Source organism: Chelonia mydas, chromosome 4 (genome assembly GCF_015237465.2).
Source record: "Chelonia mydas isolate rCheMyd1 chromosome 4, rCheMyd1.pri.v2, whole genome shotgun sequence".
NCBI classification, from domain to species: domain Eukaryota; kingdom Metazoa; phylum Chordata; order Testudines; family Cheloniidae; genus Chelonia; species Chelonia mydas.
This window is the reverse complement of record NC_057852.1, coordinates 45,833,447-45,859,827: the sequence shown is the minus strand read 5'-3', so window position 1 is coordinate 45,859,827 and position 26,381 is coordinate 45,833,447. Positions and strand designations below refer to the sequence as shown.

At 39.1% G+C, this 26,381-nt stretch overlaps 1 protein-coding gene across 1 annotated transcript in view; it reads right to left on the bottom strand.

Moving 5' to 3' along the window:
- LOC102944152 (UPF0462 protein C4orf33 homolog) overlaps positions 1-26,381 on the bottom strand; it is a 61,199-nt gene that overhangs the window by 6,106 nt on the left and 28,712 nt on the right. The gene's annotated exons all lie outside the window — the stretch shown is intronic.

Here is a 26,381-nt window from a genome sequence, read left to right as displayed (position 1 = left end):
CATCTGTGACATCACCTTTGGATGTTGTATTTCAAATTTCACATTGGGAATTGTAACATAGTAGAAGTCACATGGTATGCCTTCTGGTTCTATGTTGGGCTGATTCCATGCAGCGAATGAAATACTTTTGCTCAAATTAAAAAACAAAAACAAAACATTCTTTTGGGGAAAAAAGGCAAGGCCTGGGAAAGTCAGTCCCAAAGGAGAAGAAGAAGGTTATTAAATAATTTGGGAAGTTAAAAAGGTTGCATGTGCTTTCCATATCTATACCAGCCATTAATGGTGCCTACTATTATAAAGACCAAATCAAAACAGAAAATCCCTATTGAACATGTAAATGAGACAGCCCACAGGCAATGAGGAGAAATGCTGGACCAGACTCTGTGGTGCTCTGAGATTCCACACCCTGCAGCAGTGCTGGGGAATTACCATGGTGTTGGTTATGGTTCATTAGTTCTCAGGGCAGATCTGTTCCACTCACAACCTTGGTGCAGGTTACAGCAGCCTCAGGGCAGCTCTAAATTTTTCCAGCTGACTATGATCCCTGAAGGATCCTACATTACGTGAGCCTAGCTAGAGTGCAACTCACTCTGACCATGCTTCCATACTCCAGCACCCCCCCCCGCCGAGTTGGGTCCAATGTGGGGGATGGGGTGCAGTTCTACAAAGGTGACAGCCATGCTGGCAATACTCCAACTGAGGACCTTCCTACAATGGTGGAATCAGCTGTCTAGATCCTTCTGCTTTCTAGCCCCTTTGTGCTGCTCAAATGGTGCAAAAGTGTAAACAAGAATGTAGCTCATTGAGTTGCAAAGCATTAGAAGTTTCTTGTAAACTGAGCAGGGACTTAAAGATTCAGTCCTATGATATCAGGCATAAAGCAATATTTTGACAAAAAGCTGCCATGGTAAAAGAATCAGCTCTAGATAAAAGTATTCCTTCAATTGGACATAGTAAGCCTGGTGCTGGTGATATACCAATGCTCTGACTTAATAAATATACCAATCTGGGGTGAAATTCTGGCATTAATTTCAGGGGGGCTATCATTTCAACCCTGGTGTCTATCATTTATTCCCTGCCACTACAAATGAGCTCAGACCCACCACAACCAACAGAACCACAGTCAGTCTTAGGTACTGAAACCGGCTATTTATGCAAAAACAATTTGAGTATTAAGCTGCAGAAGTAAGTTTCAGGACTTAGTTTGGTGTATGACAGGTTGCCACTTTTTTCTACTTAACAGAGATTTAATGGCAATATAGAAAATTTGAATGCATACCATGGAACTCTGAAAAACACCTATAAATGGGTTTCATTAGAAGGCACAAAACAGCAGGAGGTCATTATCCAAGGAGAATCACAAAGACATTATAGTCTTGAGACTGTAATGAGAACACACTTGTAACAACAGTGAAAGAGTTTCATACTGTTGTCCATTCTTATTTCGGTCTTGGTCACTAAAAATGGTTTCAGTACGTTTTTTTCTTTTTTTCCCCTCATTGTTTCATTTTTCTTGTCTTATTATAGTCTGTCACAGGAATGAAGCTCAGAAGATTAGTGCTCCAAGAACTTTCTAAAAATTACAAGCAGTTCAGCAGAAGTCTGAATTTCTCCATTTCAGCCTATTTTAATGTCCTGCAGTATAATTTGCATATCGTTCTGCTTGCTTTCACACTTGTCTCTAGCCTCACTAAATTGTTGGTCAGAGGTGAAATAGATATCCAATCAAAACACAGACTGTTGAGAACACTATAACAAACATAAAATAACAGTATCTTGGCTTGATTGTATTAGCCCTAAAAATTCTGCTAAATTATTCTCACAATAAAGTGTCTCATTCTGCAGTTCTAGTGGGATGTTACTTGAACAGGATATGAATGCCCTATGAATATCTACAAGATATCCTAATGCAGAAAAGGTCCAAAGGTTGAAATAAATACACAATTATTATTTACTATTTATATTCTGATAATGCCAGAGGCCCCAGTCATAATAAAGGACCCATTTTACTGGGCAGTATACAAATTAAGATGACAGTCCCTCCCCCAAAGAGTTAATAGTCTAAACAAGGACAAGCTGCAATAAATAAGTGTAGAAAGTACAAGGAGCATGTACACTACAGGAAACAGAAACACAGAGTTGCATGGTTAACCATGTACATAATTTGTGGGCTGCAACATGTTTTGTTTTATATACACAAATAAACAAATCAGATGTTGATGGGTCTTTAACAAGCTACCGGGTTAGTTATAATTAATTTGTTGTCATTTATAATCGGAGTTGGAAAACTTGCCCTAATATCAGTACTATTTTAAGGATGTATGCGTTGGCACACTTTTCATTTCTAAGATTGAGGGTCTGTCCCACATGTGCACTTTTTGATTCAGCTGAAGCTGCACAGTCCCCTTGAAAGCAGACAAATTGAAATCTTACAGAAAACTACTATGAAGGTCCAGAACATCCAGTTATTACGAAACTCTAAGTTTCACCAATCACATTTTTAACATATTGTTTGTTGTACCTCCTGCATTCTTTGCTTAGATGCTAGTAGTTCACAGATCTCCACATTTTTTCACGGTTAAAGCAGTGCGGGAATATCCAATAAGAGTCCGAGCAAGCCACATTTAGGTGAGAGAATTAGTTAGGGTAAATGATCAGAGGGTTGGTTTATCATTGGGAATCATCTCAGGTTAGAAGATGTCACACAAGGAAGTCACACAAAGCAACTGGCACATAAAAAGTGCTTATTCACTTGCTAGGATAATGAACATTGCACTGAATATGCAAGATTGTTTAAATACTTGACCTATCCCTAAATCCACCAAAATACTCCAGTTTACCTGGCAGCTAAAGTATGCAGTTTGGATGCTCAGGAATCAAACAAATTACACCCAAAGAACTGACTCACTATTGGCCAGATTATGATATCTGTATTTATGTCAAATATCTTGCACCATAAGTAGTCCCAATGAAGTCAACAGAACTACTTGTGAAATGTGAGGTTTCAGAGCAGCAGCCGTGTTAGTCTGTATTCGCAAAAAGAAAAGGAGTACTTTTACTCCTTTTCTGTTTGTGAAATGTGGTACTACTTAACTGAGCTAGCAGACAAGGGCACAATAAGATCCCAGGTCTGGAGACTGGAAGTTGAAACCAGACAAATTCAGACCAGTAATAAAGCACTCATTTTGAACAGCAAGGGTAATTAACCCCTGGAACAACTTGCCTGTGGATATAATGGAGTCTCCAGCACTTGAAATCTTTAAATCAAGATTGGATGTCTTCCTAAACGATACACTCTAACTCAGCCAGAAATTATACACTTGATGCAGGAATTACTAGGTAAAATTTTAAGGTCTATGTCCTTGTCTACATAGCAAAGTTGCCCCAATTTAATTCAAATCCTGTTTTTAAGATGATTTCAGTTAAACTGGTGCAAACCCTGTTATTGACTCGCTTATTTCAGTTTGAGTGACTTACTGCCGTTTAGTTTAAACCCGATTTAAACCTAAAAAATTTTGAAGTAAGCCAAAAGAAGATTATTAAAAAAAAAAAAGTTTAACTAAATTGGTTTAAATTCAGACCTTAGACTAAACAAGAGAAACTTTCTAATGTAAATAAACCCTGTGTTATGCAAGAGTCAAGATTAGACAATCATAATGGTCCAGTCTGGTCTTAAAATCTATGAATTAATGTGAGTAAGTATATCACAATCTGCCCCTATCTTTGCACCAAGTCTACAGTGGATTCAGGTAAGCTGAGCATGGTGGTACTCAACAGATCATTTAAACAATACAAAATCAAAATCTTTCTTCCTAAAGCTAAATAGTGTAGCATGGCTAAACCATGTGTTTTAAAATGTCTAGGTCCTATTTGCTCATGCAAATGAGCTATAAACAATATTTGCATTAGTCTACACATGTATACAGGATACATCTGTATGAGCGTACTTGATTTATTTTTCTATAAATTGGCATGGATAAAAGACAGACTAGTGGAAGATCCCAAATTGTGTGGCTATTAGTTGCAACTAGATAGCCACCAATATGCATATTTACAATACATAAACTGTTCATTCGGAGTGTGATGGTATGCACATAAGGGAGATTGTCAAATCTGGCTGGAGAATAAACACTGTATGTTCATATATATTGTATATTAGCAGCCTGGGGGGAGATTTTCACAGGAACAAATGAATTAGGCACCCAATTTCCACTGACTTTCAGCTGGAGTTGGGAGCCAAGCTACCCTTTGTATATTTTGAACCCCCGCCCCATATCATTTTTGATAGGGTGAGGTATGTGAAATGGGCTTGTGGCCTCACTCCAGTTGTTGGTGGACATAACGTTCACATCACAAAAAGGTCAATTGTAATTAGTACTAATCTGACCATCTCAACAGATAGGCCAAATACTGGGTACTTATGAAAAATAAAATTGCCCTGCAGGTACCTAGAAGTGGTGCCTCCATGCTGGGATTTAAGCACTTTGGTCTGGCAGGGCAGGGGAAGCTGCCTGTGCTGTATGTAACCTGTGGATAAATCACTTCATTCTTCAGGGCTGTCAAACTGGTACCTTTCACCAGTATGAAACACAAGCAAAACAGTTACAATGTAACACAGGGAGAATGTGTCTCTTTTACAAAGATTCCTGTTTAACCTGCACTAAACCGAACTTTCCTGCATTAGGGCCAATCTACACTTAAAACACTGCAGCCGCACAGCTCTTCAGTGAACACGTTACTATGAGCTTCTCCCATTGGCATAGTTAATCCAACTCCACGAGAGGCGGTAGCTATGTCAAAGGGAGAAACCCTCCCATCAGCATAGCTCTGTCTACACTGAGGGTTAGGTTGGTATATTTGCATCACTCAGGTGTGTGGATTTTTCACACCCCCGAGCAACGTAATTCTACCGATGCAAGTTTGTAGTGTAAACCTGGCCTTAGTCTGCTAACTTGTGCAGTGTCCTGGCTGTGGCTTTTATTGATTCCACTCAACAGCATTTTGACTAGCAAGTTTAACACTGAAACCACCAATTGCAATGTGGCAGCAACACATTCTCCCTTTTTCATTTTAATCACGTTCCTCCCGGCACTCACGAGTGATAGGGTTCCTGTTATTCAAGGTACGATGGGCATAACTCATGTCTGCCAAGGCATTATTGTATGTATACTTTGGCAGAAAAAGGGCTCTTAGGATGTCTAATGTGACGTCCTTTGCAATCTGTTATTACAGTATGCATCATCTTGCCAGTTAATCATACCATTATGAATACTGAAGACATGACAACTGCGAAGGATTGAAATGCAGCCTGTGCCCAAGATTAGGAAAAGTTATTTAAAAATAAAGTAAGAATAATAAAGATAGGTTGTGAACTGCTGCAGATTGGTGCATAAAACTGAGAAATTTTAATCAGAAAGCTTCTTCTAAGTATCTGTTTATAGTAAAACAAAGACAGTAAAAGAAAAGAATAAAGCAATGTGAACTCTCCTCTGTTGAAAGGGGAGTAGAAAAAAGGAGGGATTCTGTGGGTTTTTGGATGCAAACCAATATAATTAAAAACCCAGTTGATAAATACATCAGCTCTCTATTTACCTACACTGTCATTTTAAGCCAGAAAAGGCTGATGCATTTAGTCAGTCATCATCAGTACTGCACAGCATCATTAATCTCTTTGCCTGTTTATGTGCTGTGGCTGGTTTTACTTTGCTTGTGTGTACTTTGCTGCCATCTCCAGGAAATTGTGGTTATAAAAAAATTAACCCCAAAGGTGGGGTTAGCTCCAAGGTACAATATTTCAGACATTTTAAGCATGGGTTTGATTTACCTTTTTGAGTCTATTTTCACTAGAAATCTGTTGGCAAACAGAACATTGGCAGGCATGGAATTGATGATAAATTACAGATGCAGAAGCTGCAGGCTGCTTGTTAGGTGAGCAAAATAGCACTTTAAAATAATACGCTATTTAACATGATGCTGAATTGCAGAAGAACTCCTATTAAAAGATATTTACAACATACATTCATACGAAACGAGTCCATCATGATTAATGTTTCTGCAACAAAAGTCAAGAAAATGAATAGTGACTAGATAGTTATTATTGAGAACTATAAAATACTTCTTTTTGTTTTCAACTGTCTATAGGGTGACCAGAAAGCAAATGTGAAAAATCGGGACAGGGGTGGGGCGTAAGAGGAGCCTATATAAGAAAAAGACCCAAAAATCAGGACTGTCCCTATAAAATTGGGACATCTGGTCACCCTAATTGTCTAAAGCATATAAGACACATTGCTAAACCGTTAACAACTAGGCAAAGATTGCAGGGAAAACAAAGCTCCACAAGCCTTTAAATAGCTAAATGATAATTGAACAGGCACATTTTTTTCTTTATTAATGGATTATTTTAATTTTAATGCCTGGTAATATGAGATACCATTAAGGAAATATTTTTTTCCAGAAATGTTGCACTGAAATTATATGCTTCATACTGTACTGCTGCATATGAATGAAACTTGCTATGCTACAATAAATCTTTTAAATGGTAAAACATACTTTATACATGCTATAAATCACGGTACAAAGGTGTCTTTTTAATCTCTTCTCTCATGGAAATCTTTTTATGCCTCTAATCATTTTTCTTACCCTTCTCTGGACATTCTCTGATGTTATGGCACTATAATATTTTCTGTACTGTACACGATCCCCTTCTGAATTCTACCTAATACCTTGTTTGTTTTCTTGACCACCACTACACACTAATCAGATACCTTCAACCATCCACAAGCACAACTCTGTCTTTTTCTTGAGTTACTATATGTATGATTATCAGTGTGCATGAGTAGTATACTCATCAGTGTGTGAATAGTTCAAGTTGCTCCTTCCAACATATGTTACTTTGCACTGTCTGCACTGAATTCCATCTCTCTTTGTTTTGCCCAAATGCCTAGCTTTGTTGTGTTCTTGTGAAGAGCCTCATACAATTCTTGACTTCACTAACCTAAATGACTGTGTCATTTACAAATTTTACTACCCCACTGTTCAAACTCCATCTACCAAATCAATAAAGTACATAACACTGATCCCAATGCAGATCTTTGGGGCATCCCATTTAACCTTCTAAAAGCACTCTACACTTGCTCAGAAAAATGGCTGCAACTCATGTTCTGTTTGTGGACTTACTATAAAAATAATTTTACTTCTAATGTTAATTTAAAATAACATCCCATTCCTACTTAAACCTTTTCTGAAAAATATTCAGACTTACAAGTAATAATTTGAGATGGGCAGAGAAAGCTTCCTGAAGAAACCACCACTAGAACCTACCTTCATTAAAAAAAATGTTTTGAAATTATTCTTCTACTACCACAACAACCTTCTCTAATATAATTCTCCTAAAGATGTAAGCACATTGTGCATCTCAGATCCATTGTAAATGGGCCAAATCTGCAGTCACTGAGCCAATGGATTTATGACAATTTACACCAGCTGAAGATCTGGCATCAAGACCATATCACTCCCAATGGCAGAAAAGTCTTTTCCATCATGTTGGCACTGGGGCAGAAATATTTCACTATGAGGGGAAATTACCTCATTTGAGAGTCAGCAAAAGGACCGTGTCCCACTTAAGCCCCCAAAATAGGTCTTTAGTGGAACTTAAGTGATGCATGGGCTTCGTTTTGGCCCTTTGCACCGGGTGAATTTACCCTGCAAATAGATGGGGAGGATCCCCTGGGAGAATAACATGAGGGGGAAAGGAGTCCAGGAGAGCTGGCTGTATTTTAAAGAATCCTTATTGAGGTTGCAGGAACAAACCATCCAAATGTGTAGAAAGAATAGTAAATATGGCAGGCAACCAGCTTGGCTTAACAGTGAAATCCTTAAACACAAAAAAGAAGCTTACAAGAAGTGGAAGACTGGACAAATGACCAGGGAGAAGTATAAAAATATTGCTCAGGCATGCAGGAGTGAAATCAGGAAGGCCAAATCAAACTTGGAGTTGCACCTAGCAAGGGATGTTAAAAGTAACAAGAAGGGTTTCTACAGGTATGTTAGCAACAAGAAGGTGGTCAGGGAAAGTGTGGGCCCCTTACTGAATGGGGGAGGCAACCTAGTGACAGAGGATGTGGAAAAAGATAATGTGTTCCATGCTTTTTTTGCCTCTGTCTTCACAAACAAGGTCAGTTCCCAGACTTCTGCACTGGGCAGCACAGCATGGAGAGGAGGTGACCAGCCCTCTGTGGAGAAAGAAGTGGTTCAGGACTATTTAGAAAAGCTGGATGAGCACAAGTCCATGGGGCTGGATGCACTGCATCCGAGGGTGCTAAAGGAGTTGGTGAATGTGATTGCAGAGCCATTGGCCATTATCTTTGAAAACTTATGGCGATCGGGCGAGGTCCCGGATGACTGGAAAAAGGCTAATGTAGTGCCCATCTTTAAAAAAGGGAAGGAGGAGGATCCAGGGAACTACAGGCCAGTCAGCCTCACCTCAGTCCCTGGAAAAATCATGGAGTAGGTCCTCAAGGAATCGATTTTGAAGCACTTTGAGGAAAGTGATCAGGAACAGTCAGCATGGATTCACAAAGAGTAAGTCATGCCTGACTAACCTAATTGCCTTCTATGATGAGATAACTGGCTCTGTGGATGAGGGAAAAGCAGTGGATGTGTTATTCCTTGACTTTAGCAAAGCTTTTGATACGGTCTCCCACAGTAATCTTGCCAGCAAGTTAAAGAAGTATGGGCTGGATGAATAGACTATAAGGTGGACAAAAAGCTGGCTAGATCATTGGGCTCAACGGGTATTGATCAATGTCTCCATGTCTAGTTGGCAGCCGGTATCAAGCGGAGTGCCCCAAGGGTTGGTTCTGCGGCCAGTTTTGTTCAAAATCTTTATTAATGATCTGGAGGATGGCATGGATTGCACCCTCAGCAAGTTTGCAGATGACACTAAACTGGGAGGAGTGATAGATACCCTGGAGGGTAGGGATAGGATACCGAGGGACCTAGACAAATTAGAGGATTAAGCCAAAAGAAATCTGATGAGGTTCAAAAAGGACAAGCACAGAGTCCTGCATTTAGGACGGAAGAACCCCATGCACTGCTACAGGGACCGAGTGGCTAGGCAGCAGTTCTGCAGAAAAGGACCTAGGGGTTATGGTGGACGAGAAGCTGGATATGAGTCAACAGTGTGCCCTTGTTGCCAAGAAGGCTAACGGTATTTTGGACTTTATAAGTAGGAGCATTGCCAGCAGATCGAGGGACGTGATCATTCCTCTCTATTCGGCATTGGTGAGGCCTCATCCGGAGTACTGTGTCCAGTTTTGGGCCCCACACTACAAGAAGGATGTGGAAAAATTGGAAAGAGTGCAGCAGAGGGCAACAAAAATGATTAGGGGGCTGGAACATATGATTTATGAGGAGAGGCTGAGGGAACTGGGATTATTTATTCTGCGGAAGAGAAGAATGAGGGGGGATTTGATAGCTGCTTTCAACTACCTGAAAGGGGATTCCAAAGAGGATGGATCTAGTCTGTTCTCAGTGGTACCAGATGATAGACCAAGGAGTAATGGTCTCAAGTTGCAGTGGGGGGGGAGGTTTAGGTTGGATATTAGGAAAAACTTTTTCACTAGGAGGGTGGTGAAACACTGGAATGCGTTACCTAGGGAGGTGGTGGAATCTCCTTCCTTAGATATTTTTAAGGTCAGGCTTGACAAAGCCCTCGCTGGGATGATTTATTTGGAGATTAGATCATGCTTTGAGCAGGGGGTTGGACTAGATAACCTCCTGAGGTCTCTTCCAACCCCAATATTCTATGACTCTATCTGTATAGTATTTCCCTTGGTTTTTGAGGCACACCCCTATGGACTGTGAACCAAGAGTTCAACCATACACAAACGGCTTTAGGGCTTGTCTACATAATGCATTAGTCTGCAACCACATGTTGTGCACTAATTGGCATGCATTGACCCTGCTGGCATGCATTAAAAGATTCCTAGTGTGCATTAATGTAGTCCTGACAGCATTACATTCACACACATTAAGGAACTTTTAATGCATGCCAGCACAGTCCACACAGGCCAGTTAGTGCATGACATGCTAGTGCACGTCAGAATTTACTCTGGTGTGGATTAATCCACTGTGTGGACATGCCTTGTTGTTTTCCCTGTTTGGAGCAGTGTGAATTCAGACAGTTTTTTTTTTCTAAGGTACAGTCAGATTCACTGCTGAAATCATTCAGAATTTTCATCTATAAACAGTTCCCCTTGAGAGTAATTAACTCTGTTTTTTCTACTTATTTTCTTGCATTTGTTTATGCAGAGCATCAGTCAATATTTATTAAGCATATATTTTAATTAGACACCATACACTGAGCTGAAAGATGCATCACAAAAGGTTAACACTGCATGTTGGACTTTTCTATAGGCATTGAGCAGTAATCTTTCTATCTAAAAAAATTGTGGAAAGCATAGTAACATGACTTTTTATTGATTTCTTTCACTGTCATGATTACAAAAATAACTGAGCCACAAAAATGCATAGAGGCACAGTTGTGTTTATGATAGCTACAGAAGTATACTTGCTTTTTTAAATTCAGAAGGCTTCATTTAATTTCTCTCTTTTTTAATGGTATTCACTAGCATTCCTCCGGGAATTCGAAATGTTTATGATTAGTTTGCATGTAACATTAATTTTAATACATCTATTTATAGAGTTGAATACAGGAGTTTGATTACTCAGTGAGGGGGGAAAAGACAAAAACAGAAAATGTGGAAATGGTAGAAGTGCTTAATACCTTGTTTCAGTTTTCACCAAAAAGGTTAGTAGCAATCACATGTCTAACATAGTGAACGTCCATGAAAACAAAGTAGGATCTCAGGCTGAAATAAGGAAAGAACAAGTTAAAAATGACTTAGACAAGTTAGATGTCAAGTCACAAGGGCCTGATTAAATACATCCTAGAATACTCAAGGAGCTGACTGAGGAGATACCTGAGTTATTAGCGATTATCTTCAAAAACTCATGGCAGACAGGAGATTCCAGAGGACTGGAAGAGGACAAATATAGTGCCAATCTATAAAAATGGGAATAAGGATAACCCAAGGAATTACAGACCAGTCAGCTTAACTTCAGCACCCAGAAAGATAACGGCGCAAATAATTAAGCAATCGATTTGCAAACACTTAGAAGATAATAAAGTGAGAAGTAACAGTCAACATGGATTTGTCAAGAACAAATCATGTCAAACCAACCCAATGCCTTTCTTTGACAGATAACAAGCCTTGTGGATAGGGAGGAAACAGTAGTATGGTATATCTTGACTTTAGTAAGGCTTTTGATACTGTCTCACATGACCTTCTCAAAAACAAACTAGACAAATGCAACCGAGACACAGTTACTATAGTAAGGTGGGTACACAACTGGTTGGAAAACCATTCCCAGAGGGTAATCAGTGATTCACAATCAAGCTGGAAGGACATATCGAGTGAGTTCCCACAGAGATTGGTCCTGGATCTGGTTCTGTTTAATATCTTCATAAATGATTTGGATAATGGCATAGAGCAGTGGTTTTCAACTGTTTTTCATTTGCAGACCCCTAAAAATTTGTAATGGAGGTGCAGACTCCTTGGGAAATCTTAGACATAGACTGCAGACCACAGATTGAACATCACTGGCATATAGAGTACACTTATAAAGTTTCCACAGTATGCATCCGATGAAGTGAGCTGTAGCTCACGAAAGCTCATGCTCAAATACATTGGTTAGTCTCTAAAGTGCCACGAGTACTCCTTTTCTTTTTGAGAATACAGACTAACACAGCTGTTACTCTGAAACTTATAAAGTTTGAGGATGATACCAAGTTGGGAGGGGTTGCAAGTGCTTTGGATGATAGAATTAAAATTCAAAATGATTGAGACAAACTGGAGAAATGGTCTGAAGTAAATAGGATGAAATTCAATAAGAAAAAAGGAAAAATACTCCACTTAGGAAGGATCAATTGCACACATACAACATGAGAAATGACTGCCTAGGAAGGAGTGCCACGGAAAGGGATCTGGGGTGTGTGTAGAGAATCATAAGCTAAATATGAGTCAACACTGTAACACTGTTGCAAAAAAAGAAAATATCATTCTGGGATGTATCAGCAGGATTGTTTTAAACAAGACATGATAAATAATTCTTCCACTCTACTGAAAAGATCTCAACTGGAGTATTGTGTCCAGTTCTGGACACCACATTTCAGAAAAGATGTGGACAAATAGGAGAAAGTCCAGAGGAGAACAACAAAAATTAATAAAGTTCTGGAAGACATGGCCTATGAGGAAACACTGAAAAAATTGGGTTTGCTTAGTCTGGAGAAGAGAAAACCTGAAGGGGGTACATGATAACAGCTTTCAAGTACGTAAAATGTTGTTACAAGCAGGAGGGTGAAAAATTGTTCTCCTTAACAACTGAAGATAGGACAAGAAGAAATGGGCTTATATTATAGCAAGGAAGATTTAGGTTGGACATTAGCAAAAACTTCTGAAATGTCAGGGTAGTTAAGCACTGGAACAAATTGCCTAGGGAGGTTGTGGAATCTCATTCACTGGAGATTTTTAAGAACAGGTTAGACAAGCATCTGTCAGGAACGGTCTAATTATTACTTAGTCCTGCCTCAGGTGCAGGGGACTGGACTAGATGATCTATTGAGGTCCCTTCTAGTCCTACACTTCTATGATTTAATGATTTTTATGGCAATGGGGACATATAAGCAGATAAAGTCAAATTCTCTTCTAAGTTATACCAGTGCAACTCCACTGACTTCAACGGACATGTACTGGTGTAACTGGGAACAACAGTTGGCCCATTGCTCCAAGAATAGTCTTGAAAATGTTCTGAAATATGAACAAGTATCTGAACTATTAATCCAATAGTAAAAGAAGTGAGATTAGAATAAAGGTCCAGATGTCAGGAAAATCCCACATTCTAACTGGACAGAAACAGTCATGTATTCTGAGACACTGGTCAAATCACATGATTTCCTAGAAACCTAAAGCAGTAAGCCATGCTGTAAACAAACTCCTATTTTTGAAATGATTTTTTCCTGAAGAAACAAGATTGCAAAGAATTCACACTCGGAGAAAGCTGTGATAACACAAAGTACATCAGCACTCCATCACCATGGGATGCATCCATGTGGACATTATTGAGACAAAGAAAGAAATATCTGACAGGAGGAAGCTAAGTATGCAGATAGTAGATGACGACGGCAGAACATAGTGGATACGCTACAGAAACTCGAGCGCAGTACAGGTCGGAGTACTCACACAACAGATAACAAAATTGTGTATGATCCCAAGTAAGAGCAGGAACTTGAAATAAAGGAAAAAGAATAAAGACCCAGATCCTCAAATGTCTTTAGGCACCTAAGTCCCATTGAAATCAATGAGAGAGTTAGGTACCTAAATACTTTTGAGGATCTGAGCCAAAGACAATAGGGGGTTGGCTAAACAGGAGCCATAGCATTTAAGTAGGCTACAAAAGTAAATTATTATAGATATATTTAATACATTTCTTAATACACATCCAATTTTGCATTATACTTCTAGATGGTTATTCACACTTACAGATTTCTTCTTAAACAAACAGTATTTGTAGAAAAGATGCTGATATAAAATGCATATTTGAAATCAAGCCCTAAAACACATTTATATGATCATATTTCCAAATGATAACTGCAACACTGCTAGAAGCGATTCTGTAAGCATTGGAAGTATGCAGTAATAGAAGGCTGTATTTCAGATTTTTCTCACTATCATTCACTTGCTACAACAGTTCCTTGTAAACATAATTCCAATTAGATATTCATCTCCTATAGACTTCTGCGGTCAACATTCAGTATGGCTAGTTACAAGAAACATCAATATGCCCTATCCAATGTATTTTCTTAACTGGAAAGGCATGCATGAGTCACATGCTGTTTATTTGTTGGCTTTATTGATTTAAATGCCTTCTTGCACTTTTACTTGTATATTCAGGAGAAGGAAGCCATTAGCAAAGACTCCATGACAAAGACAATATGAACTGCCCAAAGTGAACACACTATGAAGTGAACATTTTATACCTTTAAGGGCAACAGAAAATTAAAGGTTATAAGTATGTCAAGCTGTTTTGACCGATCTGTGCTTAATTAGTGGGTAACAAAGCTTCTTGAAGCTTCATGCATATGTATTTCCAGCACAGTCTCTGCACCCCACATACACTGTAATTTCATTAATACTTTCTTCAGCTATAGTGTGTAGGGTTCTTTAAAAACAACAACTACAACAAAAAACAACTTTTAATTTGACACAATATTTTCGCATCAGTTAAAGTACAGGAGGGAGAAATAGATCAAAACTCCATGTTTTATATTACTTCACAATTTTAACACCTAACATACTAATTTTAAACAATTAGAAATAGTAACAAAAAAAGAATGAAATGCCTAAAGCCCTTTGAAAATGAGATTGAGGCTCCTGAATGGAGCAATGCCTACACCTTTAAATTTGTAACTCAGACAGAGGGCCTAATCCTGCATTCTTTCTTGTCAATGGCAAAAATGCCACTGACTTATGAAATCAGGATAAGGCCCAGAATCAAAAAAGATCAAAATGAAAAAAGACCTGTAGTATTAAGTTATCTAGTCCAATATGGCCATTGTAGGGTGGGTGCTATTTAGGGCTAAGTGACATTAAGTAGTCCCATTGAAACCAAATTGTCCTAAGGTATCGTTTAATGTAAGGTTTCAGAGTAACAGCCGTGTTAGTCTGTATTCGCAAAAAGAAAAGGAGTACTTGTGGCACCTTAGAGACTAACCAATTTATTTGAGCATAAGCTTTCGTGAGCTACATCGGTTGCATCCGATGAAGTGAGCTGTAGCTCACGAAAGCTTATGCTCAAATAAATTGTTTAGTCTCTAAGGTGCCACAAGTACTCCTTTTCTTTTTTCATTTAATGTAAGGGTAACAGAATCTGGTCCTTTGTGTCTCGTCCATTTCAGTTTTAATATATAATGTACTGCAACTTCTGTGCAATTTTATTATAGGAAGATAATACTTATAAATGTTATTGTAAATGAGTGTTTCTGGTTACAGGCTATTATCTGTAAAGACATCAAAATTTCCCGGTGTTTCTCTTTCAAATGTAAATATTTGTGATTTTTAACATCATAGGATTCAAAGCTAGACAAGCTACCCATTTATACTACTATTTTTATTCAGAATGCTTTGAATAATATTTGCAGTCAACATGTTATGTTTGCTGGGAAAATTGTATTCTTCCCTCTTTCAGTTGCCATTGTCTCTCCAAAGCCTCTGTGGAGGCTTTACTATAATTACTAAATACAATGGCATCGTTTAGAGTCTTCAGAACTTATTACAACCAATTACAGAAAAGTATGAAAGTGTTTCCGTTATAAAACACACAAGGGTAGATTGTGCCTTTATAGTCACTGCTTTGTCAATGGGGCAGTACATTGCTGCCTTACCTCAGGAGGAATCCAAGTCACAATTTCATCCCTTCCAGACACTTATCAGTAATAGATTATACAGTGGTCCCCAAGCTTTCTCTAGCATATCCCTATTCCCAGAAGACTGTGGTGGGCGCCAGACACCCTGCCGCCGAAATGCTGCCGAGAAACGGCAACACTTCTCGGTGGCATTTTGGAGGGCAGCTGTACCGTGGCCACGCTCGGTGGCGGCATTTTGGCTGCACGGTGTCCTGCGGGCACACACAACTGCCTCAGCGGGCACCATTGCGCCCGCGGGCACCGCATTGGGGACCCCTGGATTAATTCCTCCTCCTACTCAGCTCTCTGGTGCCAGCTGTATTAGCCAATGCATTATGCGGGCAGAGCCAAAGTGCTGCCCATTTCCCAGTCTACTGTACCAACCTAGGCTGGGGGGAAGTAACAGATGTGCAGCTCCTACTCTCTCCTCCTCCTACTGCACCTGCAGCTGAGATGAATGGAGACCCTACAGGGGGATTTATTTGGGGTCTTATATGTCCAATATGTGTAGAGTTACAATCTGGCCCACAATCACGATGGAAGCTAATATTAAATATGGCAGCAAGATCATACTGTTTGGGAAGTAAGAAACTGTGTATAACCTTTATTCTAGCTGATAGAAAATGATACAGTATTCTATTATCTACACTGACAGATGATTTATTGGGATACTTTCTTTTCCTTCAATATGTTTTAAACCATTATTTTCCTCCCAATTGTACTGATTTTCTAACTTGCTCTATGTATAGGCCTGTATGTGTCTGAACAGTCTTTTTTTTTTTTAAGTAATAATTCCTAGCTCTAGAGATTATTAGTTTTGAATGCCATGTTACAATGGTTCATTTTCCCCAGTACATTGTTGTTTAGAAATATTTTTATAGCCAGTTTTCTTACAAAGTGTAAAGGATTGTTCCAAGCTCTAGAGTTTGATCTTCTGGCACAAGGTCATTACACATTAGGCAACCAACCTAGACATTGTCAGGTAAGAATGCTTCGTTCTTTTATTTACTATTTTGTTTCATTCCCACCTGACCTAGCTCATTCTACATCTGATCATTTCAAATGAGCTTCAGGTTGCTAACTAGTTGAATAATAATAATTCTAATTTAGTATTTATTCAGACTCAATTCAGTTATATGGAGAAACTGCGCTTACACATTAGTCAATAATTTCTGAAACAAGTTTGGGCTGGGATTTTCAAAAGTGACCTATCTGTTAGGCCACTCCAGTAAAATATTGATTCCAATCAGACCTCACATAGGCCAGTAATGAGCTTTTTTTGAAAATCCCACCCTTGATGTGTAAAGCAAGCTTTGCCCCTCACTTTCTGTCAGACCTTTCTAGGCATCCAAGCCCAGATTTTTAAAGGTATTTAGGTGTGACTCACTCACTGTTGCAATGCCAAACTGGTTCATTTTCAAAAGGGATTTAGACTGTCAACTGGATTTTGGCTCCTAAATGCCTAAAGCCCTTTGAAAATGAGATTGAGGCTCCTGAACGGAGCAATGCCTATACCTTTAAATATCTCGGCCTTCAAAAATCCTGACTTTTTTTTTTAAGACATTTTTTCTCTCTGACTACATTAAACGCAGTTCAGTTATTCTTAAAATTGAACAGCTTCATGCTCTTTGAGAGCTAAGATTTACATTCAGTAACAATAGATCTCTAGTAATTAATTTTTGCACAACAAAATTGAAAAAAGGGGTTCAATTTCTCTGTTTTACACAATGTTACAAATTTTAAAACAAGAAAAGCAATTAGAAAGTATAAAAGAGGATTCTGCAAGCAACTATTTTCCTCCAAAGATCATACATTACATAGCAAGTAGGGGGGCTATGAACAGGCTTTCTTGAGCCTGCCATAGCTTTAAAAAGTTCACATGGCAAATTGGTTGGAGTTTCCATCCATCTGGTTGCCAGATCTCATAATTCACACGTCCTTCTGATTGTACCACTTCATAAGGCCTCTGCCAGCAGGTCAGGAGCTTTGATTCTACACTGGGAAGTAATAAGAGAACCTAATCCCTAGGCTGAAATACCTGAAGGTGGACCCCTTTATTACAGGCTTCTCTCTGGGAGCTTTCTCCCTGGTGAACGAGCTTCAAGCTTCTCCCAAAGGTTAAGAATGTGCTGTATCACATAATCAGTTCAAGGTGACTGTTCTTCGAACATCTCCCGAATAAGGTTCAAAATCCTTCATGCTTGTCTCCTGTATAATAGCTCAAGTGGCAAGAGACCAGTGGAGGGTTGTGTCACCTCTCATATGGCAAACAGGAGGAGCGGGAGTAATTGGTCCCAGTGTCAGATATCCATAGTGATGAACCTTCTTAGCATATTCTTTAGGGTTCTGTTGAACCATTCCCCCAGCCCATCTGTATGGGGATGGTGGACTAACATTCAGAGGGTTTGTATTTTCAAAATCTCACAGAGTTGCTTCATTGTCTAGGACATGTAGTTTGTTCCCTGGTCCAGTATAATTTCCTGTGATACCCTAATGAGGGCAAAGATCATCATAAAGTGACTGATTTGGCATTCATAGAGTGCAGAGTGTGGCCTCAGGATACTCGGGGGGCACAGTTCACAACTACCAAAATGTACTGGTAGACTATAGTGCTCTTTTTGAGGGGCCAGCTATGTCCATCCCAGTGCATTGGAATGATATGCTCACCAGCCGGAGGGGAATCAGGGAAGCCTTCTCCATTGGCCTGAGGCCTGTGAGCTAAGTCTGGATTTCTTCTGCCTTGTGATCTTTCTCAAGGTGATATTAGGTGGTTACCCTGAATCTCAAAATGAGGGAAGACTTCAGCTTGTTATGGTTCCACTATTTCGCCATTGACAACGGCCACTTGGGTATAGACCTGGCTCAGCTCTTCAATGAAGTTGGAGAATTTTATTAGGATCTCTGACTTGGCTAAAGGACAGGTCTTCAAGTCGGGATAGGACTGGGCATCACCCTGTTCTGCCATGTCCAGTGGAGGGCTCCTTACAGCTTCACTAGTTCATGTGGAACTGAGGGTAGAGGTGCACAAAGGAAGCCCTGAGGCTCAGGAGAGGTCTCAAGAACTCCTTTAATAGAACCCCATAGGATAGGAAAACTGCCCACTGGTAGCAATTCGGTGTTGCAAGTTTCCAAGGCATGATGGATACTCATTTCTCCAAGGTCAATGCAGCTTTCATTTTGGTATCCTTGGAGGGCTGGGGCACACTCAGTACACAGATCCAGGAAAGGGACCTGTCACATCCGAAAGTTCTACAGCCACTGATCACCATCCAAATCTGCATTACAAACCAATCAGCGCTCCTTGCTCTGCCCCAGAAGTGGCAATCCACTGTGTGTAGCTACTCTGTGCATACCAGCAGCAAATTGGCATTTTTTTCCACAGTGTCCATCTGCAATCCAGTTCTTGTACTTGAACATCTCCACATCTTTTCCATCGCCCAGCCAGTTGTAGTAGTACTCATTCAAGTTCTGCAAATACAGAAGACATGTGCATCCTGAGTCAGCAATGTTCATAAGAATTATGCTGAGCTGTGCAGAGTCCGTGCTTCTGCCAGAGAGATGGTGAAGACCAACAAGCAGCACGCAGGAGTGTGGGAGCTTTAAACAATGGCATGAAAATTATGGGATGGAACAAGCATTTTGGGAAGGAGAAAGTGGCATGGTGGGATCTTAACCTCTAGCTCCCAAAAATCTCTGGGTAAAATGGCAGCATCCCACAGAGCACTACAAAAATGTCCTACAAGGCATTGAGCTGTACAGCAGTGCAGGGCACACTAAAATACCTAAGTATGGTGCACCATGTTTTACACTGACACAACCACTTGCAGTGAGGACACACAGCACTTATACAAGTACCCAAGTATGCATGCACATGAGTGACATACTACAGTCAGTGGCTATACATCAGTGTAACTTGCATCAACCAAACTTCATAGTGTAGACATGGCCTCTTTTAGCTCAGAATGTGAACATGCAGAGCTTGATTCTCTGCTATCGTGTGTAGCCATTTACACCTGTGCAAAGTGGGTGTAAACTGCTACCAAATTTAAATGGTAGCATTTAAATCCATATTGCATTGGTTTAGATGACTGCATAGGTACAGAGCAGTAACTTTTATATTTTCACATTTTGGGTGGGATTTTCAAAAGCTCCTAAATGACTTAGGATCATAAGTCCCACTGACTTTTGATGGGGCTTGGGCTAAGTCATTTAGGCACTTTTAAAAATCCCACTCTACAATAACATCCCAAAATTTACCTTAAAGTTTATGTATATTAAAAACTTTTTTTTCATACTAGCTGAATAAATACTAACATGGTTATGTCTATGAGAGGGAAGTAATTTTATTATCATCCATTTATTTAAGAATGGGGATTACTTAATACAATTAATAGATGAATACACTGTCTCTTCCTCCAGGCTTAATTTATGTTAGCTCCTTTGTGCTCTGATTTGTCTGCACTCCCTGTTCAATCTTGTCACTTCTCATCTCATCCCATAAAATCATTTGCACCCGCATCAAATTCCTCTCCAGTTTTCATTATCATTCTCTGATCCACCATACAGTTTCTCGCCAGTCCACCACTGGCCTACCTAAATACTGGAAAAAATTCAATGTATATAAATGGCATAGAGGTGAAAGGGGCAGTAATGCCCCTGAAGAATAAATATAAAATTAGAGTTAAGTTTGGTTAAAGAAATATGCATTTTAAAGAAAGGCTCCAACTAGCAAGTAAAAGAAAGGCTTTGAAAGTAATGAGTTCTAAGGCCAGAAGGAAATCAGTAGGGAGGATGTCTGCTTCAAAGAAAAGCTAATGAAAGAAGAGCATATTTCTAACAAGGCCTCTGACCTATAGTAGTGATTGCAGAAGGTTTTAAATAAGACAAACAGAATCTGTCTTTAAAAGAGCCAACATGGTCCTTTCCACCCCACACACCAGTGGAATCGAATAAATTAAGATCTATGTGAGCCTAAGCGCAAATGAAAAACTGTTGGACAGCATGAAGGAAGGGAAGAGATAGGGAGGAAAAACCTTACGAATAAAGGAGGTTATAAATCTTATCTGGATTAAGACTGGAAATAAGGGTGAACTATCGCTGATTGGTTTTTAGCTGAAGTCAGCAATTGGCAATGACATCACTTGTTAAAGGGTGTAAAAGTAGACTCTTAAGGGGGTCCTTGCTAATACCTGCTGAATATGCTGGAGCCGACCAATATAGGTGTAAGCACCCCTGGATTCTGTCCATTTGTAAGTATCTTGATCAAATAATTATAAATGTTTTGTTACTGTTTGGATGTAGTAAATTGCTTATTATTTAGGCTTTAAGACATTATAGCAATTGTATAAATACGATTTGGCCTTTGGATTTAATAAAGGAATTTATGGTTAAATTAGTGTCTTGATAATAGCCTGCGTAAATAATCATTTCAACATCACCCCTGCTCCCTGCTTCTCCTGCATGGACCTCTGCTCTAGGCACAGTGGAAAGAGCAGGATGCATGAAGCCACTACTTCCCTTGAGGGAGAAGGGAGGAAGAAGGCACAGGAGCCAACCTCTGCCCCAATACACCAGCCAGCACAGTTGAGCTGCTGTGAGAGGGAAGATGTTGCATCTGTAAGGGACTTGTAGCAAATTATTTTCCTCTTGGCACAAAGAGGGAATTGTGATTCTGAGTCACAGTTCCTCCTTGGGCCTTTTCCTAGACTGGTCCAGCTACACATTGCCCCTTACATATAGCAGTGCTTAAAAGGCACAATCTAAACCCAAAGGAGGTACTGACAGTTGATTTTAATAGGAGTCCCAGCTGTTCTCTACTATCTTTTCCTATCCAAGTGTTAAACCATAGGTGGTGGTCCTAATTACCATTAGCACTTCTATAACTATTTCTTGAGTGAATGGGCTAAAATCTTGGAAGGAGTGCATTGTGCTTCTGGTCCTCTGTTTGGCTTGTTCTTAGTGGATCCTAGTTGTGGCTTCTCTCTGTGAAATAAGATGGTAATTCCCCGTGCTGGAGTAACAGATTCTGGGATTGAGCAAAAGCAACTGGGTTTACAAGACAGTTTATTGTTATCTTCACCTCTCCATGCCTGCCTGGGAACACTTTCTTCTACTTTCTGCAGAAAGGTTGAAGCTCATGTCACCAATCCCTGGTAGGCTGTGATCATAATTCAGCTCTATCTCAGAAAGGGACCAGTAAAGTGGCAGTGTTCTTCATGATGCTAACTTATCATAAAAGACAATGCAACAGTGTACATTGTTAGCTATTGGGACATATGAGTTGGGGCTCTGGACGATCCGTGTAGTCAGCACTACTGTACTCTGCCTGTCCAAATAGTTGTCACAGAATTTAAGGCACTACACAACAACATTATAAATCACAGCCATCTCTAACTATCATATTTTCAGGAATCAAAAACAGCTCTAAAATAAATCAACGTTTCCTGAAGACAAGAACTCAAATGTAAGATATCATATTTTATCAAGAGCTGATCAAATTTTTTTTGAACTTCTAAATTAGAAATTTTTCAACAAAAAAGGGACAATTCTTTTAGAAAAATGTTCATTTCATTTTCATTTTCCAACCAGTTCCATTTTTAACTGAAGCAGTGCTGATATAACAATGCAGATATTATCAACGCAATGGAAAGATTAAAATTGGTTTGGTGGCACAAGGACTGTTAAGCATGTGCCATTTTTCAGCTCTAGAAATGTGGCTCAAGAGTATTTAGTCTGCAGTGGAATATTGTTTGGCAGTTGCAATGTAAACGCAAAACTGACAAACAAGCAGTTGCACATGGGTTCCAAAATTAGTGTGAAACTTTTGAGATCCGGACACTTTCATATTATAGTCTAATGGAAGAGGGATGGAAAAAAACAAAGAGAAAGACTGATGATATTCAAAGTCCCTCGAGAAGATGCACATTATTTTGTTGCTGGGGAGAAACTGTTTATCAATTTGGATACTCTTAAACACTGCAGACCTTTTGCAGTGAAATGAGCCATTGTTATATTTATTTCAAAGATGCACAAAATGAAAGGTCACAGGGAGACTGCTTACCTAATAAATTTTCCATTAGCAGTTCCCTATTGTATCATTGTTTACATAAAATCACAGGAAAATTAAGAATGAGGAAGGGGCTTATACTGATCAAGTAATAGGCATTTATTTCTTCACCCTGCCAATCCTTCCACTGAAATAGACCACCAAGTAATGAGCAGTTGCTCATCTATGCATTTTTTGGCTCATCTATTTTTGTAATTGTCACAGTGCAAGAAATCAATGAAATATGCCTTTCACAAAAAAGTTTATATATATATAGAGAGAGAGATGTGATTTGCCAAGGGATGGGTAGTTCAGGTGATTGCTAATGGTATATGACACATTTTGTCTCTTGGTTTCTATTTCAAATCCAGGTTAGTACCAATTAGAAGTTACTACCATCTGATGACTCTTCAGTGGCCTAAACGTAAAGGGTTTGTTGGTGGTAGTTGACTTCCCTATAGTCAGATGTCCAGATCACAAACATCATTAATGATAACAGGCACCCTTGCTGGCAGTCTCAGCAAAAAAAAAGCCAATGACTCAGATCCTGCTGTTTAAGCACATGAGTAGTCCCACGGATTTCAGCGAGTAGTCCCATTCCATAGTGATCCCATTGAAATCAATGGGACTACTCACATGCTTAAAGCTAAGCATGTAACTTAAGTCATTTGCTTATTGGGGCCTGAATGGGCCTGGAAATAGAATGGTCATTTCATCCCTTGAGATCAGAGGTAAAGCATATAGGCAGGAAAATACAGGGAAACTAGCACTGATCCCTGTTTTTCCCATATCTGGTGTGTGTAAGTACTGAACTTCAATTGCCAGAAGATCACCAGGGAGACAAACTCAACATTTTGCATGAGCACTAAATTCAACAAGAAAAAATATGAGTTGCTTAAAGTCAAATAACAAATTATTGGCTGATGTGAAAATAGAACCCAGGAGTCTTGACTCCATGACTCTGCTTTAGCTGCAATTTGAGGTTTATCTAATTGATGATCAAAGCTAGTCTGGGTTTGAAAATAACTTTATTACCAGATATATGAATGGGTCCAAGAAAGAATTGCTTCATTTTGACATAAATGTACTTTTCAGAACTTTCTCATTGAGGCTGGGCAGCTTTGATTAAATTTATTTATATATATATTGGTCACATTATGTACATTTTTCAGAGTAGCAGCCGTGTTAGTCTGTATTCGCAAAAAGAAAAGGAGTACTTGTGGCACCTTAGAGACTAACCAATTTGAGCATAAGCTTTCATGGGCTACAGCTCACTTCATTGGACGCATTCAGTGGAAAAAATGCATCCGATGAAGTGAGCTGTAGCTCATGAAAGCTTATGCTCAAATAAATTTGTTAGTCTCTAAGGTGCCACGAGTACTCCTTTTCTTATTATGTACATTGAAAATCAGCACCTAAGAGATAGAATAGCTGTTTTTACAATATATTTTATAACACTGCTCCATATTGATCCTATACTTTGGTAAAGAAGTAGTAATTCAGTGGACCAGAATTGCTGCCACCTCAAAATATGAGAGGTATTAAAAAAAACCATAGGTATAGGAGGAGGAGGGGTGGAAATGTACAAATAAATATACTATGCAGCATTCAGAGATGGAAGAAAAAATGCACAGTGAAACCTGGATAAAAAGCACTACTTCCAAAGGACAATCTTCTGTCTTAACTACTTCAAACTATCCCCACCGTGTCCAGTACTACCACACTGGTCCTTTATAAAGACCAACCTCTATTAGGCAACTGGTTTTTATTGGCTCCCTAGGTATTTAAGACATATTATGTGGTATTTTCTTTTTTGACTCAACAACTGATCCTTGATTCGCTGCTTACCAATTTTTGGTCATCCTAAATTGATGATTATTAAGTTGTTAAACAACTCAGGATTATTTTGGTTATAGCACTAAAAACTATGATATTTTCTTCCCACCCACCTGTAGAGAAGCATACATGCCAGTCACATAGAGATCTAAAGATAGATGTCTATATCAAGTTAACATGCCACAGCTCTGCATGTAAAAAGGATAAACGAATTCAGAATGAGCTGGTGGGAACAGACATGATGTATCTGACTTCTATTTCAGTGTGTTGTATGGATATGTTGGTTCATTTTATACTGATTTAATAAATGCAACAGCTTAAAGCTTAAATGATTAAAATGGACATGCAGTTAAGAATGAACATATTAAAAGTAAAAGTCCTCCTCACATTTAACCATGTTAAAAAATAGAAAAATTGTAATGAGGCTTATGCTTAGGAGAGAGCATTGTGCAAGTTAATGTAAGTAATGAACCTTTCATGTGAAATGATGTAGTGTCACAACTCATTTGCATCCCACTTAAAGTGTAATTAAGTTTCCCTGACAGCATGGCTTATGGCTGAAAGAACAGACCTGGCTGTTGAATTAATCCAGAATCCCTCTAGTTAATAACACTCTGCAAAGAGAACTTTACACACTTTCATTTAAAGTTCCTAAACTCACATTTAAGGTGACATTATAAGGAATGCAAGAGAAGGCTTTAAAGATATTGGGCCAAATTCAGCTCTGGAGCTGATTTCACGAGGAGTTCTGCCTACTTAAGCCAGGATCATATTTGATTCAGCTTCTAGAAACGCACATAACTGTGCAATACACTTAACTACACTGTGTTTCCATTTTGTCTCATTGTTGGACTACTGGTATATGAACTCCAAAATCCACTTTACTAGAGTCTGAAAAGTTCTAAAATCAGCAAATGATGTGGAATGCCTGTAGGCAGGAAAATAGACTGATTATCACCTGCTTCGTGGATTGCAGTATTTTATCGATGCCTGACAACTGGATAAGATAGCACAGGACACCTTGAATGGTCGGTAATAGTCCAGTGAAAATTACCCTGAAAACCAACATTTGTAAAGGAAAAAGACCCTATAATCAACTCTAGTACTTCCAGGCATCTATAAAAATCTAAGTTCAAAACAGAGTAGTTATTAATAGACCACTTACAGCAATTCTGCTTATGTACTTTAAGCAATCATGATTAGTTTTGATGTTACTGGAACTAACAGCTTATCTTCTATTGACTAGATCACCTCTGACAACAGTGAAAGATTTCCATTCTGTAGTTTAATCTGATTTCTTTCAGTGGGGTAGAGTGGAATTCATCTTTTGTAGAAGCAGCAAAGTTTTCAGCCTCTAGAACCTACAGATCTTTTGAGATCCATGTGGCTCCAGGGGAAAGGCTGGCCTGCCGCGGACGTTTTCTAGCACCAAAGTGAAAAGCTCCATGGTGGCAAGTTGTGGAGCTGTCTGGGGAGAAAGAACTCATGCATATGAGCTTCACTTCCTTTATTATGTTTTTGTTATTTGTATTACAATAGCACCCAGAAGCCCTAGCCAGTGTCCCCTATCGTGCAGGGCACTGTGCAAAACACATAATAAAAGGCAGCATCTGCCCTAAAATTTTACAGTCTAAATTCTGTACTCTCTTTTTTTGTAAGATTTCCTCTAAGAGTTGAGTAACTGTCCTGCCCCCTTATTTTGTTTTGGAGCAAAAGTTCTCCTTATAATCCAAAAAGAGTAATCTGTGTGGTATTGGACCCTGAAGAGAATAGAATAATTTTTTGTAGAGGTGAAAGTAAATATTGCACGATATAGTGCCTTAGTTTATGTCTTTATGCTGATCTCCAGCTTCATCCTCTGAGAGCACCATGAGTCTGCATCATGGTCCCTTTAAAAAAACATCTATCCAACAGACTGATGTTCCTCTATCAAGGATAATACCTGGTTTTAGTAACTCCCCCAACAGTATTTCCCAA